Source organism: Scomber scombrus, chromosome 23 (assembly GCF_963691925.1).
Source record: "Scomber scombrus chromosome 23, fScoSco1.1, whole genome shotgun sequence".
Lineage (NCBI taxonomy): Eukaryota > Metazoa > Chordata > Actinopteri > Scombriformes > Scombridae > Scomber > Scomber scombrus.
The window spans coordinates 2,510,553-2,528,696 of NC_084992.1; the positions used below are offsets into that span (position 1 = coordinate 2,510,553).

The 18,144-nt window shown below is 37.7% G+C and overlaps 1 protein-coding gene across 1 annotated transcript in view; it reads right to left on the minus strand.

Moving 5' to 3' along the window:
• Nucleotides 1-18,144, minus strand: part of LOC134006303 (lamin-A-like) — a 154,426-nt gene that overhangs the window by 65,007 nt on the left and 71,275 nt on the right. The window lies entirely within an intron of this gene.

The following is an 18,144-nucleotide window of genomic DNA, read 5'->3' on the forward strand; positions in this document are numbered from 1 at the left end:
AAGTGGTGTAAAGTTTTTATGAACTCAAACAGAGGTCTGTGTAGATTTTCTGTAACCCTGCAAAGTCAAGAAAGACCGATTTGTTGTTCCTCATCTCCGCCTGGGTGAAATTAATGTGCCATCAATTGAAACTAGATGAAAGAATAAATATATTGCTTGCCAACATGCTGAAGCATTTCACTTGTTTCCAAAGCAGCACTAGAAGTAACCAGGATTACAGCGACACCAACCTGCAACATTCCCTCGCAGAGTACCAACCAAAGAACAGATGCAGATGCCTTCTATAATACAATTAATTAGGTAATTATAAAACTGACCTCTCAGTGCTTCCCTCCTCTAAATTTGTCTCATATACCATATTTTATACCACTTGTAGCACCTGATCAACCAGATGATCACAGAAACTCAGGAATTGACCATGTTTTTCCAAGATTGATCCAATGACACCAGAAATACAGATACAATGATAGAGTGCATGCTCGAATAACTGCATCATACATGTTGATTACAATGGTGGAAAGGGCATAATGTGGAGAGGTAATTGTTATGCTTTGAGTTAAAAAATATATTAAAATCTTAAAAATAATGTCAATAATTATTTGTTAGCATGGACGTCTTTTGCAGTGAACCCCTTCTTTCTTTTCTCTATGTCATTTTTGTCCTCCAGGTCACTGAAAGCAGAAACATCTGACTGAAGGAAGGACTCAACTTAAACTTCTGCTTTGTAATTAAAGTCTGTAATGTTTTACTAAAGTATTTCATATCTGTATGTCTATGTGTTTTATTTGTATTTAGGTGTTACATCCATGCTAAATTGCCTTTCATGTTAACTCTTACACAAGGACTTCTGGTTTCAAACTTTGTACTTTACTTTGAGTGCTGTCTATGTGCAAAATAATGAGAGTTTATGAAATTAATGGAACTTACTATACAAATGTGTGGCCATTCAAAGCATTTAAAAATAGCCTCACAAGGTTCACAGCAGCAGCAGCAGTCTGAGGTTTTTTTTAATAGTGAACCCACATTGTTCCATCTGCTTTGTCTGTTCACACGTCAGAAGACGCTGTTTACAAGAAAAGAGCGGCTGCTGATGCTAAATACACTCACTGTGGTCGACTACCTACGTAATGCTGTAGCTTCTGTTTGAGCTAAAGCAACAGTGTGAGCAAACTGCTTCATTAACCAGCTGTAATTTATTAGAATTATGTCAATGTTTATGTATTTGTTTTCTGTGTACAAGATACATCTTCTTTACCTTCTAAAATTATAAACATTTTTACAATCACAGTAATTGTTAACGGACTAGTTCAGTTATTTAGCACTGTACTTCCATAAAGTCAAATGGTCTGTGATATTCTGACTTTTTATCCCTATTACAGTATGTGTCAGGCCTCCCATGATGAAACAATGGCTTTCTGTCTCAAACCCAACCTAAGATAACCACAACTGTCTGAGTCCAGTCACTCTTGATGGAACATTTACCAGCAATTTAGCTAATACACGGGTTGTGGCTCTGTTTACAGGAAGACTTCCTGCTTTTGAGTAGTTGATAGAAGCATAATGTAGTGAGATATTAGGATGTTTCTCTCAGCATGATAACTTCCCCTGTTTGCTTCTTTCAGTATCATTACATTGTTAAACATTTGTGTACGTGTCTACAGGCCTCTCATTTCCTGAAAAATGAAAGGGCACAAAATCCACAGTCCTACTCCTAAACCAGCCTTTTTCATTGTTTGACCATTTTATTCTTGCATACAGATGTATGTATGTTTATATTAAGCATCAATTATACTGCATACTGATCTGCATCTTGACTGTGGCATAAAGGAGTTATCCACACTATCATCACTGTCATCCACAGATTGTCTGAGCATGTTATTGCATACAGAAAGTCGTGAGAACAGGCATTCATTTTATAACACGTCCAGTCTTCTCTTATAAAAGCCAAAAGGCCAAAGAGACAATCCATCTTGTTTATGTTACTTGTCGCTTCATTCCTTAACTTAGCGTTACAGATACAGAAGAGAAATATGTAAAATTCGTTATCAAGCCTTCAGGTTACATATGAAATAAAGGACACAAAAACTCATCCAGTCATGTTTCTACAGATGCATTAAGTTTCTGTTTCAGCTCAGGAATCACATGAGGATCACGCCACAGACAGATGGGAGCTTAGTCTCACAGTCCATGTCATCCAGGCATCCCGCCTCTTTTTCTGTAAGAGGCAAAAACACAGGAGTCAGTAAACACCACACTGTGATGGAATGTAACAAAGTACATTTACTCAAATATTGTACTTAATTACAATTTTACCAGAGTATTTCCATTTTATGCTACTTTATACTTTTACTCCACTACATCTGACAGACTTATTTGCAAACTTAGTATGACATGTAATAACATGATAAGCTTATAAACTAGTAGTTCCCAACCTTAACGTTTTATTACCTTTTGCTACCAGAACAGCGGTCTCACAGGGTTTTACTTAAATAATTATTTAAAGCCCAAACGTATTTAATAAAATAAAAAAAATTATCAGACATTTGCACCTAATCTATCCCCTAAAAGCACCACTCAAATGTATCTTTTGACCCTTATAAAGTAGTTCAAATTAGCTCCAGTTTGAGCTGCTCCAACGGTAAAATACTGTTTACACACTGACTCATCAATATTAATGTACTTTATTAAACATATTTAATATACTAAAATAGCAGACCAAATACTTTGAATACTTTTGGTAAACTTTGTCAATACTACAATTTTTTATGCAACATTTTAAATGAAATTGTTTATGTGTGGTACCTGGGTTGTAGCTGAGCTCGAATTTCTGATGTCAAAAGCATATAAGATACTGCAATACTGTTCATGGCTAAGAATTAACTGATTAACAAAGGATATTTGCTTTACTACCACTCTCAAGTTTGACTGGTTTACCTTCAAAGGTAAGTTGTGCACAGTGGTGTTCATGCTCTTTAGAACATAAGTCATGAAACTGATTAACACCCAAACCATCAGTCCAGGACCAGGATGGATTCTGGGAAGCAAAATACAAAAGAATGTTAATATTAATGAATATAATATTTCCTTTAAAATATGGTCAGCCCTTATTCAATAATGAATTATATACCTCTGCTGTATTATGGCCTCCAACCCATACTTTTCCATGCTCATGACCGGCATTCTTCAGCATGCCATGAATCTCATGGGGGCCTCAGAGTCAAACACGGATGCAAGGTTTGCGAACCTGTGGGTTGCAAGTCCTCTGCAGTTTTTCTAACTAAGAAACAGAAGAAAAAAATAACTCAACATTTAAATAATTATTGCTGTTATATTCTTAGGTTCATCTTAGGTAAAACATGACATGATATTGATGGTAGGTGTTTCTACTCCAAAAACGAGTGGACATAGAACATACTTCAAGAGTGTAGAATATGAACCGTATGCAAGGGTTAAAAATATAATTTAAATGTAAATGATCTACTTCTTCTCCCACTAGAGTTAGTGTGGAAATATTCAGCTCTGATTCAGGTATTAATCCTGGTTACCTCAGCTTCAGCCCAGGTCATTTTTGTTGGAACATAGTGGAGACAACGATAGTTGAACTTAGTCCAGCCATCAGGGCAAGAAAAAGAAAGAGGAATTTCTGAAGACAAATACAGAACAGAGAATCACTTTGAGTCTCCAGGGGAGTTGCAATAATATGAGTGTTTTTGCATTCACTGACCTGATGGAAGAGGCATCGTGATTGGTAGTATGGTTGGTGAATGAAAAGACCGAAAGTCTGGAGAATTTGACATAGCAGTAAGATAAATATGATTATATCTATACTCAAACAGGCATCAATACACATATGAAGAAATAAACTGTACACTCTCTACAATCATTTCCTCATTTACAGGTTAATCATTTGCATCTGGGTGAGCTACATGAGCAGTTTAAGGCAGCAGTGAGCAGCAGTGGAAGAAGTTACCTTATCCTTTACTTACTAAACAGATTGAGGATTGTGTGTATTCACTTCCTGCACATGAGTTTTTGTACAGATTAAATTAATAACACATAACCTGTTAATAACTGATATTTAGGTGCTGCAGTTGATTGTGTTGATCTGTGTGTGGACAGAGACAGGCAACTGTTTCCCTTGTTGTTTGTGCTAAGTTAAACATTCTTACTGCTCTTCCTCCTGTTGTAACGTAAGTAATGGGGGACAAAATCCACACTCCTCGTTCTGTGTAAAAAATCATTTTAAAGTTTATCTGAATATTTGAGGCTGGATATCTGCCACATTTATAGTCTTTTTACGTCAAACCTCTTTGTGTTTCCTCGGATTGTGTTTCCCTGTTGAGCTGTGGTGGAAGTATAGTAACAAAAAGAGGGACTTTGGCATTAAAAAGACAATACCATTGAAACATATCTTCTTGCTTTGACTCATTTAGATGGCAGAAGATTCATATTAGCTTCAGATAAACTTTTAAATACAGTTTTGATCAAAACGAGGACTGTGGATTGTATCTCCCATCACTTACTTTGTTAGTGCATAATGCATTATCTACTCACCAGCAGTTGGGGTCAGAGCCATCATGACACAAATGAAGAAAGACACAGTCAGCATCTTCATGGTGCAGGTGATGATTTTCTTCAATAAAGAGAACAACACATGTTAGAAATAATTCTGCAGGGAAAGGTAGTAAATAAAGAAGACAATAGTGGATTTGTGGCAAACCTGCTGCAGAGTTAACTTCTGCTCTTCTCAGTGTCAGCTTGTAGCTTTGATCACTCTGTGTAGGAGTGATTAACAACTGTGGAGGAAAGTAAAACCAGCTCTTAAATATACCTACATGACAGTGCAACTCACCTACGATACGTTACACTGAGAAAGGCAAACATAAATCTGATCTGCGTTCCAAATCAAACAAATGCTGCTAAAATGGCTTGCAGCTTAACGTTTTGTTTAATAATTTAATTTTAATCAGCTGAGAAACAGACAAGGTACAGGAATTGAACTATTCAATGATATTTTGACTCAAGACAGTAAGTCTGTTAGTACAGTTAGATTTTGTTTTGCTCTTTATGCTCTATGCTTCAGCACCTTACATTATCTACAAAATAATGGATTCTACATTAAAATGCCATGTGTGAGGTTTAAGTTGAGTAAGTTTACATAACATAGAAATAATTTAGAGGGAAGCATACTAATACTAATACTAATAAGGGACATATTTTGCACATTTTCGAGCAATGAAGGTTTTATATTTGTAAAGTTTTCCTTGAGCCTAGAAAACAAAGTTTAATATCTGACGTCATCACAATGTAGTCTATGGGTCAAGTGGGAACTTGTACGTGGGGCCAGCATGAGAAACACTGCTTTGCAAAACTTGAAACCTGGACAAAACTGGAAGCTAGACATTTTTCTGGCCCATGCTCCAGGCGAGAAATTCTCATGTGAGGTCGAGGTTGAGGTGGACTGGAGGAGCTGGGAATGGATTACCCACTCTGCCTCCCGAGCCACCCATTAAATTATTAGCGCAGAAAACAGAAGACTCTACTGACGATCATCAGCCATGAATATCATCTTATTTGAGTTATTTATTTAATGTTGGAAGCTGTTTTTTTGGTTTCATGTGCCACTGTGAAACTTTCATCGGATTGAACGGGGTGCCATCCTCAAGTCCCATATATATATTAATCATAACATTTTGATGGCCTTGTTTGGTATTTGGTTGGTCTGAAAGACCCTCTAAGGAGGGTTCAGCTTTTCTGGTGATGGAGATCAGTGGCAGATTTAGGAAGGGGGGGGTATAGGCAGCTGTCCAGGGCCAGTCAATGATATAATGTCACTGTGTAGGTCAATTAACCTTGTTGCAGTGGCTCTAGTTCTATTTTGTGAACCAATCAGGCTTCTGCTTGGTGAAAACATCTCACAATAAGAATTAAGAAATGGAGAGCGGGGCAGGAGTAAGTCAACCTCACAATTGTACACAATAGCTTGTGAACTAGTTTACATTTTATTCATTTTATTATTGTTTTACTGTCTTCCCATTTCCCATTACATGAGTGGAAGGTCAGGTCTCTGTTATTTAAATAACTGTTTGCTGAGTACACTGTCACAGGCAGGGATCAGTTATCCAAACAATAATTAACAGAAGCTCTAGGTCTTGAGAACTTAATGGTAAGTATTACAGAGAAAGTATTAGTAAGATGTAAATATTTGAAGTCAATTGTAGCTTCACTAATCTAAATGTTTATATTTACAATGGATCAAATCCAAAACCAAATTAGCAATAGGGCAAAGCAGCAGCTGCCTCGGGGCCTCATTTTCCATTTTCCTTTGGTAATTTGATTAATTGAACCTTTTTGTAAATATGCACTGGAGCACAGTACTGAGTCCTGAGTTTTCACTTATGCCAGACTTTTTTATTTGCTCTTTACTTATTCTTCAAGTAGAAAACAGAGAAACATAATGTGATGGTGGAGACATGGTTTCTAAATAATTGCAAGTTTTTAAAGATGTTAAAACTGTACTTTGTGTTTTTGGTACATTTGTAGAAAAATACCAACGCTAATATATTGTTCATGGCTAACGAACAACTACAACCTAGGTTACATCAACTGCATAGCTTTAGTTTATTTTAATGTGTTAATCATGACAACACAGACACTTAAGTCCTTAAGTGGGATGTTTTACTAATAAATATGAACAAAAAACAACCCTATGAGGGATAGTTGGACACTTGCAAAGGGAGTAGGATCATTTGGGTCATTTTATGATGAGCTATACAAATAAGATATAAAATAAGCGTTTTTTTAAAACATTTTGATTTTTCAGTTTGATATAGTTATTATTCCTAATGATAGATAGATAGATAGATAGATAGATAGATAGATAGATAGATAGATAGATAGATAGATAGATAGATAGATAGATAGATAGATAGATAGATAGATAGATAGATCCTGTTGCCATGGTGAATCATGTTATTTGTGTTCCATTGATGAAGGCTTAGTATCTCCTCATGCACAAGCTTCACTCAGGGTTACTTTCACTCAGAGTTGATTGAACAAACTGTTATTACCTGTTCTGAGACTGAAAACTCAGAGTTTGACAGCTCAGAGTTAGTCAACCTAGAGTTAAAGCTTGCCAAAACTTTTTATTTTGTAAATGAGGCTTTCTAACAACTGATTTAACCAGAATAAAGCTGTGTAATTGTTTATAATATTCAAATGTACAGTCCTTAATGACTTTGTAAAATGCAAGTAGATTATGCAATCATTTCAAGGAAGCAGATTGAGTATTTGAAATGTTTTGATTCTATTAATATCCAGATGGATTGCAATCATAGGGCTTTCAACATTTTTGGTAATTTTACATCAACATACCTTTTGTTACAAAATTCAATGAGATTGAAAAATATGATTTTTATTGAACTGCATTTTTAAATTCTTGCCTCCAGAATGTGAAGTTACACCAATTAAAATATATTTTTTAGTCAATAAATAATATATACCCTGTGTTTGAAGTGAGTAGAAAAATTAAAACTCACCTGGAAGAAAGAATAAATTATTTTAGTTCTATATAGAACATGTAGAGGTGCACTTCAGTCTCTTGTGGCCAAAAAATGTATTACAACAACAAAGTTTTAGAAAAATGATCCTGGCAAATATATGAACAAATAAATAATGGAAGGTTATTGTTACCGCGTCAGAAAAATAATAAAGGATCAGTATCATGTTATAACTGTTATTGACTTACAGTTGTTCTTGTGCAGAGGTGGACTTCCCATGATGTACTCCTACTCTCTAATAGCGCATCACAAAATGGTCTGCTTTTCAGTTCTGGTGTGTGGTGAGGTGCACATCATGCTCTCTACCTGATGTGACTATTTTCATTCAGCTGTTAGTAGATAGAAGTGAAGTCCATGCTAATGTTAAAACATGCTGCAGCCATTTCATCCTACCATGAAGGCTATGGAATGAGATCTGTCTTTGCGCATCCTAAAAGGAGTCAGAAGACCACATCCTCCTTGGCATGTGTGTTAGTGCTTGTGGACTGAATGAGTCTGACTGTATACAGTCCAATACATTTTACAATCCTTCTCAGTGTAATCACATGTTGCAGGTCCCAGGGATGAGCGCTGTTAGTCACTGCCACTTTATTAGAGGAGCATTACCTATAGATTCCAGTGGAGGGCTCTGCCTGTGCTTATAGAACTACGGATTACAATGTCATAGCCTTTGTTTTCTCTGTTGAACACACGTACTGTCTTATTATGGGGATTAAACTTGTGGGTTTCCACTTTAGCAGGTAAAGCTTCTCATAGATATATGTAGAATCAGACCTCCTGCAGCATCAACACCAGAAATACTTCAAACAGGAAGAGGAGGTTCTGACCTACATTGCGTTTTAGTTGTATGTCAGTCTGATGCTCAGACAGTCCGCAGCAAGACACCATGGACGTTACAGCTCTCTGCATCAGACTGTGTGAGTACTGAGTCTGTCTGTCAACCTTCCCTCTATTAACTTGTAGAGCCCGCATATATTATTTCAGCTGCTTTCATTTGTCTCTCTAGTGTTGGATGTGTTGCTCCTGCTGATTGCACAAGTTCACCATGGTTCCTTTGTTTTGAAAGCCGGTAAGTTGGGTATTCTTATTTAGCTGTTGGGCCAACATCCCATCCATGGTCTAGTGATATTTTTGCTAATTGTCTTTACAGCTGGTCCTTCCCAGAGTTAGCATCCTTTTGGAAAGATATACACAAAGAAATGAAGCATATCATTACATTTTCATTTAGTATTAACCATAAATTGGTACCACTGAGGAAAATACTGAGAGAAATAAACAGTTAAGTTCTTAATAGAAAGTAACTGCTTTTTAATTTCTGACAGTTGTGGTCACCCACCCCCCCCCCCCCCCCCCCCCCCGGATGAAATGGTTGAACTACATCAAATAAACATTCAACAATATTGTTCTGTTTATATATATCTGTTTATGTGTACTTGAATGTAGGTATTCAATCTTGGGTTAATTATAACTTAAATTATGAATTTACACATTAGGTGTAGCACCATTCACTAATTGAAAATATGTCATATGTAGTACTATGTTGTTTAATATGCTATATATTGTATTGAATGGCTTTCTTCTCTTTGTCTCAGATGCAGCTTTTCCTCGTATTGTGCCTGACAGACTGCAGTTCTTTGAATATGAGACCATCTCTGTTCACTGTGAGGAGAAAGACGGGTCCAGTGGATTGAGAGTGATGACAAAGAAAAACAAAATCACTCTATCAAACTCTTCTGACTGCCACACATCAGCTCCATCCTGCACCATTTATCCCGTCTTTAAAAGACACAGTGGAGAGTACTGGTGTGAAGATGAAGAGGGAAGAAGTGATGCTGTGTATATCTCTGTCACTGGTATGTTTAGCAAAAAAAATCTGTTTACAAATATTTGACACATTAATCTCAAATTATCATTTTGGAAAAAGTTTTAATGATAGACTTAAAACTAATGTGTGGTAATAATACTGCTACTATAGGAGAGTTAGTATGAAAACAGATAAACCTTATTTTAAAAGATAATGTTACAGAAAACTAATTGTATTAATTTGTACATTTTGTACAAATGTGGTACGACTTTGGTATAATTTGACTTTTATTTAAAATATATGACAATGTTCTTAATATGCAATTGCAAACATTATCCTTTATCTTAATGAAAATTATCAAATTTAAATTTCCATTTCAGCAAATGTTTCAAAAGTAACACAATGGTATAAACTTGAACTGGTTTTATCCTTTTTTCTGTGAAGAGCAGCCTACCAATCCCTGCCCTCCTCCTGCATTATCTATATAACATATATGACATAGCATAGGCCTATATAATAATGATATACAGCAATTTCTGTATTTGCATTTACATTTTGACACAACATGCATAGCAGCAGTGCATGAAATATTGAAATAACATACAGTATATCAACGTCAAATATGATTTTATCATATTTTTCAGGTGGTTCTGTGATCCTGGAGAGTCCTGCCCATCCTGTGTTTGAGGGAGAAGATGTGATTCTTTATTGTAAAAACAACAAAACTCAGTCAAAACACATAGTGGATTTCTACAAAGATGGTTCCAGTCTCGGCACCCGGTATACGGGCAACTTGATCATCCAAAATGTTTCCAAGTCTGATGAAGGTGTCTACAAGTGCAGCATCTCTGCAGCTGGAGAATCACCAGAGAGTTGGCTGAAAATTTCAAAACAAAGTAAACATGGTTTGTTCTTTTATTGGTGTGTATTTCTAGATTCAAGATATGAATCATAATGTTTAAATAAAACAACAATATCTTCTTTCCAGGACCTGATGAAAAGACCACTGACAGTCCCCACAGTGAGTCTCCTCACCTCCTCACCCCGCTGTGGATCGTTGTCAGTGCTTTACTGATGGCTCTGCTGCCAAGGCTGGTGAGACTGGTGAGACCTGACACAGGTACAAAAACATAATGTTTCAATAAATGTTTTTTTTTTTTAAAGTTTTAAAAAGTTATATAGATGCTAAGTGTGCATAATTAAGTAAAAACAACATTAAAGAACATTAAAAAATAAATTAAGTCAGCAGCTTTCTCTCATCAATAGTAGTTGTGAATAATTGCTACATTGGTGTTTGTAGGTGTTGATCCACTATTATACTATTCTAGATTTGCATATTTTCTGATATCTGTCTGTAGAAGCTAGTGTCTCCTTTAACGTAGATGTACATGATAATTTGATCCACTCAGTTATAAACCATATGAGAAAACCACACACTGACACAAAGGGCCCTTCAATATGTATATTTAGCCATCTACAGACAAGAGGTTGTAAGGTTTGACTGTGAGATGAAAAGCTAATAATCCATTAAACATGCACACACTGAACAGTTAAAATTAATCTACAGCTGTATAATATTGAACTCTCATTGGCTGGTTTCTGATTAGTTTATTAGGCTCAGTGTCATGTATTCCTCCTTTCATGCCATTTTTCTTTGTCACAAATTCTGATGTCACTCCACATCCAGCCACTTCCTCTTGCCCTGCAGTAACCTCTGTTTTTCCTACCAGTCCCATCACATCTGTCACTCCTGTCCACACTTTTCCTTCCCATTCCTTTATACCAGCCTCTGCCAGATTATTTTATGTACTGCCTAGTCCTCGCATTCTAATATGCATTCCTGTTACCAATCTCTTCCTATACCTACCTTTCTTGTTTTTGTTTCCCCTTACTGACTGGTTGCTTCTCACATGCCGTTGCCTGCTTGAGTAAAGAACTTTTACGTCTTTCTGCCTCATTGAGTCTTGCTTTTAAGTCCTCATCCCTGTGTTCAAAGATGTTACAACAACTTAAACTTCCAGGACCAAATTATAAAAATGATACATAAAAAGTTGAAAAGGCATCATGGAAATGCCAAAAGTAATGTAAAGAAAAGTTTCAATGCTTCACAAGCAAACAGAAAATCAAAAGCTTTTGAATACCATGTACTTAATGTACCTGTTTTCCCAAACAGAACCAGACGTGTCCAGAGCAGACATCAAGTTACTGTCCCCAGAAGAGAGGATTTTCTATTCTGTAGTTCTCTACAGGTGAGTCTGAGGCTGATATGGCATCTCTTCCTCTAAAAATTGCACTCATTTAAGTTACAACCAGATGTTAAGTATAACGCTCATCACTAACACAGGAGAGAATAGGACAAAAACAGATGAACATTACACTGTTATCCCATAACTTATTGCACAACTGTCCTTGTCTACTTTGCTGTATATTGACATGAGGACCTACCCGCATACTATATTCATGCATGTATTATGCTGTTTCAAGTCTCAAGGTGGATTTAGGCTTCTGCGTCGCAACGACGCCATAGCTACGCCGTCGGAACGACGCCGTCGTTTACCTTCCGAAGTTCTGCGTCGAGGGGATGCGTCGTGTTTCATCGCAGTGCAATTCTCCGCCAGAGCGGTAGGGGGATGTGCTCCTTTCCTGAATGGTTATCGGTGTCTCAAGTTGATTCTTTGTTTAGCTTCCAGCTTTTCCGGTCACAGTAAACAACAATGGCAACCGAAAGAGAGAGGATCTTGCTGCAGTTGTTGAATGTTGAAGAAAATATGCTTTTATTGCACTTGTTCAATGAGACGCTCTTCAACTTGGTCCATTTTCGTTGTGTTTACCTCCCTGATCCAATGGCGGGTGTCAGGCGACCGGAAGTTCACAACACTGGAAATACGTCGCTACCAAGCAAACCAATCACAGCCCTTGCGGTCTGCGTCGCCTTGACGTGTAGTTAGGATTTTTTGGAGGTGCACGTCAGGTGACCGCGTAGGGGTCTCTGCGTCAACGCAGAGACCCCTACGCCATTGTTCCGACGCAGAAGCCTAAATCAGACTTCACTGGGAGAAGTCATGTAAACTCTGTCAATTTAGGTCCCTCCAATTTTAATATAAATTAAGTCAAATATTACTTACTAATTGTTTGTCTATGATGTGTGTTTTACAGGCCACTGACACCTAACTGAAGGACTGAGGACAGTCTGTTTAAAGCTCTACTTCTGTATTTTCAACCTGTTCTCAAATCAGTGATGATGCAATAACTCAGTAACTTCAGAATTTGACTGATATTTTTAGTTGTCTCTAAATTATCAGTATTCCTATATGTATGTTTCACCATAAATGATCTAGTCGTGAACATTTTACAAACCTTTTCAGGCTTTTATTGGTTGAATGATTTTATAGGCAAATATCATCAGTGCATTCACAGAAAGACAGTAATAACCAAAGTCTATAGTGAAGCTTAGGGACAAAATGTAATATTCTCCAGCACATAGTACATTACCGGCCTTATCATTTTTGTTCTGCTAAGTGAGATACATTTTTCTATGTGAACAGATCTTTTAACAGCAACTACCCTCCTGTTGTCCTCGAGGAAGGAAGGGAGGAAGAAGGAAGGGAGGGAGGGAGGAAGGAAGGATGGAAGAAAGGAAGAAGGAAGGAAAAGATGGAGGAAGGAAGGAAGGGAGGAAGAAGGAAGGAAAGGAGGGAGGAAGAAAGGAAGGAAGGGAGGAAGAAGGAAGGAAAAGAGGGAGGAAGGAAGGAAGGGAGAAAGGGAAGAAGAAGGAAGGAAATGAGGGAGGAAGGAAGGGAGGAAGAAGGAAGGAAAGGAGGGAGAGAAGAAGAAAGAAGGGAGGAAAGAAAGAGAGAAGGAGGGAGGGAGGAAAGAAGGAAGAGAGGAAGGACAGGAAGGAAGGAAGGAAGTAATGAAGGAAGGGAGGAAAGAGAGAGGAAGGAAAGAAGGAAACAGTCAAAACAGACGGGGTCAATTTGACCCGGGAGGACGAAACAAAGGTTAAACTGAAAAGGAGAATCCTCTCTAAAAGAAGGGTCTGTGTATGTTTCTCATTAGACTCTGCTTATGTTGTATCTTTGTGACAAGTTAATGGTTCATACATGTTTCTATGTATGTATGTTTCTATGTAATTGAATGAGGATGTTGTACCTTGAATGCTACAAGAACAGAAACAGAGAAATAAAGTGAGCTTAATCTCGACTCTGTGCAGTAAATTCATTATGACAGATGGTAGAGTTTATCAGAAATATAATGAAAAGCACATTTATAGACACTGTAAACATTCATAGTCACTGGTACTTGACCTTTTGTAGCATTTTTTAAAATGTTGTTGTGGTTTATGTGAGGTTTTATACTCAGTTGCATCATCAGTGTCTGTTTTTAAGAGCAAGCGGTTTATTGAGGTGAGACAGTTAAACCGCTTTGATGTCTGTTCACACGTCTGGAGATGCTGTTCACAAGAACAGAGCTGCTGCTGCTGATTTTAAATAAACTCACTGTGGTCGAAACATGATGCTGTTACATCGGTTTGAGATGTACCAAGTTTAAATACACGTATAGTGCAACACAGTAAACCACAAACACATTACACATACACTATGAGGCCCGGTTGCAGGAGAGAATTCACACCACAAGAAGATCGCTTGTCAATCCACACAGGCCACGTGAGTTCAATTTAAGTACATTTTGGCACGAGTTTGCATTAGATTAGCACACTAACACTTAACTCTGCAGGTCTCTCTACATCTTCTTCACTGGCTCTGTCCCTCTGCTGTCAGACTTAAATCCTCATATTTTTATCCTTTATTAGAGAGACAGTAGAGCAAGTAGAGAGGAAACAGAGGGGGAAGAGAGAGAGATCTGTTGCAGGAACTGAAACACAGACGTTGCAGTTATGTACGATGCATCTTAACCAGAGGGCTACCAGGACACACTCAGGATCAAATTTTACACATCAAGGTAACACACAAGGCTGTTCATGTTGTTGGCTACTAGTCACATTATTTAATCCTCAAATAATTATTATAATTTGGCTGTTTTTTCTATGTTTGGGGGATTTTTTAATAGTGCAATTATAAGGTCATGCCAGTCAGCATCTACTTTCCAAGAAATAGAAAGCAAGGCCAATTACTTAACAAAGTTATCAAGTTATCTAGTTTAAAAAAGAAAGTAAAGTTAAACCACAAAACTAAGCCATACACAATGAAAAAATAAAAGAATATCATCCTCCCTCCAAATGGGAGAAAAATGCTAAATCATCTAAACATACACACCTAGTTTTGCTATGGTTACAGATTCACTCAAAAAATGGCCAAAATGGCCCTCTGGCACCACTGACTGGGACCCCGGTCCTCTTAACAGCAGCTGTAATCACTAATCGGAACCTAATGGAGAAAAAAAAACACCCCACTCCAGCTGTAACACCAACTGTTCAACAAGGAAGTCAAGGTGACAAGAAACATTCATAGATAGTATAATGCTGACACCTAGAGACCAATTATCATTAGTGCCAAATTATAGAAACTCCCTATAATATAATAATACTGTGCAACTACAGGATAACAACTAACAACAACTGGTCTCTAGAGGGCAGCATAATGTGACTAATGTTTTTTTGAGTTTGAGTGAATTTATTCCATTTGAAAGACTAAACAAATTATAACTTTTTTAAGAATAAACTTACTAATAAACTAGTCATTATTTTTTCCCTAATGTATAATGTAACCCTGGTGTATTATGTTAATACAGCAAAGGAGAAGGAAAGGGAAAGAGAACAGAAAGTGAAGTTCTGGAGGAAACTTGTGTCAAAGTGGTGTTAAGTCTCTCCTGTAACTGGGCCCTTTATTTTTATTTTTTTATTTGGCGCAATATAGCACACCCAAAAAAGATGTAGGCTTGGAATATAAGACAAGGCATGTGGATGGTGTCAGCCCCCTGTAGGTATAATCGTAAATGGATTTAGTTATTCTTGACAATATGGGCATTTTATAGGAATTGCAATGGACCGCCCCCAAAACCAACTGAGGGGACAAGTCTGTGTTTGTTTGTTTTTGTTTTTTAAATTCTCCTTCCGACCAGCCCATTTTTCTTTTTCTGTTCTTGATTAGGCAGTCATGTCTCCCTACCATGTATGTCATATGAAATTATTTACGCTAGTGTGAGTCTTACTGCATTATGTCTCCTCCCAGGTCAATCTCAGCCAATAATAGTAAGAGTTTGTGATGATGTAATTTTACCATGCAATCTGAAGCCTGTTAGGGATGCTGTTGGTATGACTTGTTTGAGACTTGACCTGAACCCCAGGTTTGTCCATGTGAGGCATGATGGTCAAGGAAGAACGTCACTGTCCTTTGAGAGACTGAAACATGGAGACATTTCATTAAAACTCTCTATTACTGTTTAACTGTAATATGTGCAGCATACCAGCCCCGCCCAGTTTGATACTATACAGTATCACAATGTGTAAAACTTGAAACTAGCTGTGTCCTGGTAGCCTTCGGGTTAAGATGCATGCCACATAGCTGCAACGTCTGTGTTTCAGTTCCTGCAACAGTTCTCCCAACCTTCTCTTCGTTTGCTGTACTGTCACTACAATAAAGGCTAAAAAAAAAAAAGTCGCTCAACTCTGACAGCAGAGGAACAGAGCAAGTGAAGATGACCTGCAGAGTTCAGTGTTAGGGAGCTGTCATAACAGAAAGTGAAATCTAATGCAAACTCGTGTCAAAATGTACTTAAGTTGAACTCATGTGGCCTGTGTGGATTTATAAGTTACCTGCATGTGGTGAGAATCTCTCCTGTGACTGGGCCTCAAAGGGGGCATTTATAATATGTCAGTGGTTTACTGTGTAGCGCTATACGTGTGTTTAAACTTGGTGCTTCTGCTTCAGCTCAAACACCAGCATCATGTTAGTATTCAACCACAATGAGTGTATTTAAAATATGCAGCAGCAGCTCTGTTCTTGGAAACAGCGTCTTCAGCTGTGTGAACAGACAACCAGGTGGTTTAACTGTCTCACTTCAATAAACTGCTCACTTTTAAAAATAGACACTGATAATGCGACTGAGCAAAAGAGCCTAGATAAACCACAATTACCTTTTTTTTTAAATGCATACAGAAGGTCAACTGCCAGTGACTATGAATGTTTCCAATCTGTATAAACTGCAAGCTGTCATAATGAGTTGAAATAATGCTCTTAAATGCACAATATATGCAAACAGTTTACTTTATTCAACTTTTTCTATTCTTAAGGCAATAAAAGTACAAACATTTCCATATTCAGTGAGTATAAACATCTATGAATCATCAACTGATAATAAAGATCATACAACATCAGCAGAGCCTCATGTGAAACTTACTAAGTGTTAGTGTTTTACACACCTTCCCATAATCTGTATTGTGTACTTTTTCTTTGGTTATGGTGGAGAAAAAAAAGTTGTTGTTAAAACCCAGCTTGCTAGGGAAAAGGAAGCAACATAAAACCAGATGTTTATGGTTGAAATATAAATTATTTATTTGCCAAAGTTCAAACCAAATGAGATAATACAAAAACAGAGGATGTTGAAAGGGATTACAAAGGCTGGTGGATGCTGCTCAAATAACACAAAGAAGGTCTCCGAAACCAGAGCTATGCCTACTTTACAAGGAAAACAATGATAATGATGATGATAATGATAAATAAACCTAACTAGACCTCGTCTGGTAATGATGGTAAAACAGAAATACAAAAATAACAGCACCCCTAATCCTGATGTAAATAACAAAGAAAACCATCTAATGTGTGTGATCTCAGTAATAAATGTGCTAACCCTGGTCCAGTACCCCGACACAAGCCACAAGCAACAATACATAGCATACAACCGTCTGAATCAAGCGAGGCGAACTGTCCACAGGGATCAGCCGCCCCGACTGGCAGGCCGGCAGACCATTTAAAAGCTCAGTCCCTGATTGCTGACTTCAGATTGGCCACTGGAACTGGAGACGAGGGAGGAGTCTGATCCGGAGCCGGAGAGCAACAGAGCAGGAGAGGGGGAGACCAAAAAGGGGACAAAACACATACACACACATGCAGGGCCGTAACAGTTGTTTTTTGACATTTCTCTTCTGTGTAACAATCAACTGTAGACGCAAACACTTCTCTCTGTGCTTTCTTCTCTCTGGTGGATTTTTCCATGTGTGATTGTGGTTGCCTCAGAGAAGACCTAATTCTTTGAGTCTGAGGAACTGACACTGAAGCCTGACGTTTACTGTTGTTTCTTTTAGAGAACTGAAACATCTTTTTACTATTAAGCTGTGGTACAACAACATACTGATGACCGACACATTAAACACTGTGCTCAGTTGCCAAGTTGATTTATTTGAAAGTAACACAAAAACTAAGCTAAACTATGAGAGCCACTGGCCCAGCCCAACAGCGGGCTGTAGGACCCAGGACATCCCCTCTAAACTAAAGGAAAAATGCAAAAAACTAAACTACTGAAACAAAGCTGGGAAAACTAAACTACCAGGCCCCCATCCTCAAAAAGAACAAAAAGCAACAAAAGGAAACACAAAAAAAAGATGATCAGGCAGCGTGCAGGAGGCAGAGAGAGAGAGAGCAAGCTCTGGTGCTCTCCCCTATAAAGAGATCGCAGGTCCACCCACTAATCAGGACATGGAGATCGCCTGCAGGTAAGAGAAGAAGAGAGGAGGGAGGGGGAACACGTAACACAATTCCTCAAAATGCATTGAGCAATGTTTATAACAGTATATAAATTAATAAATACATTTTCAGATGAAAA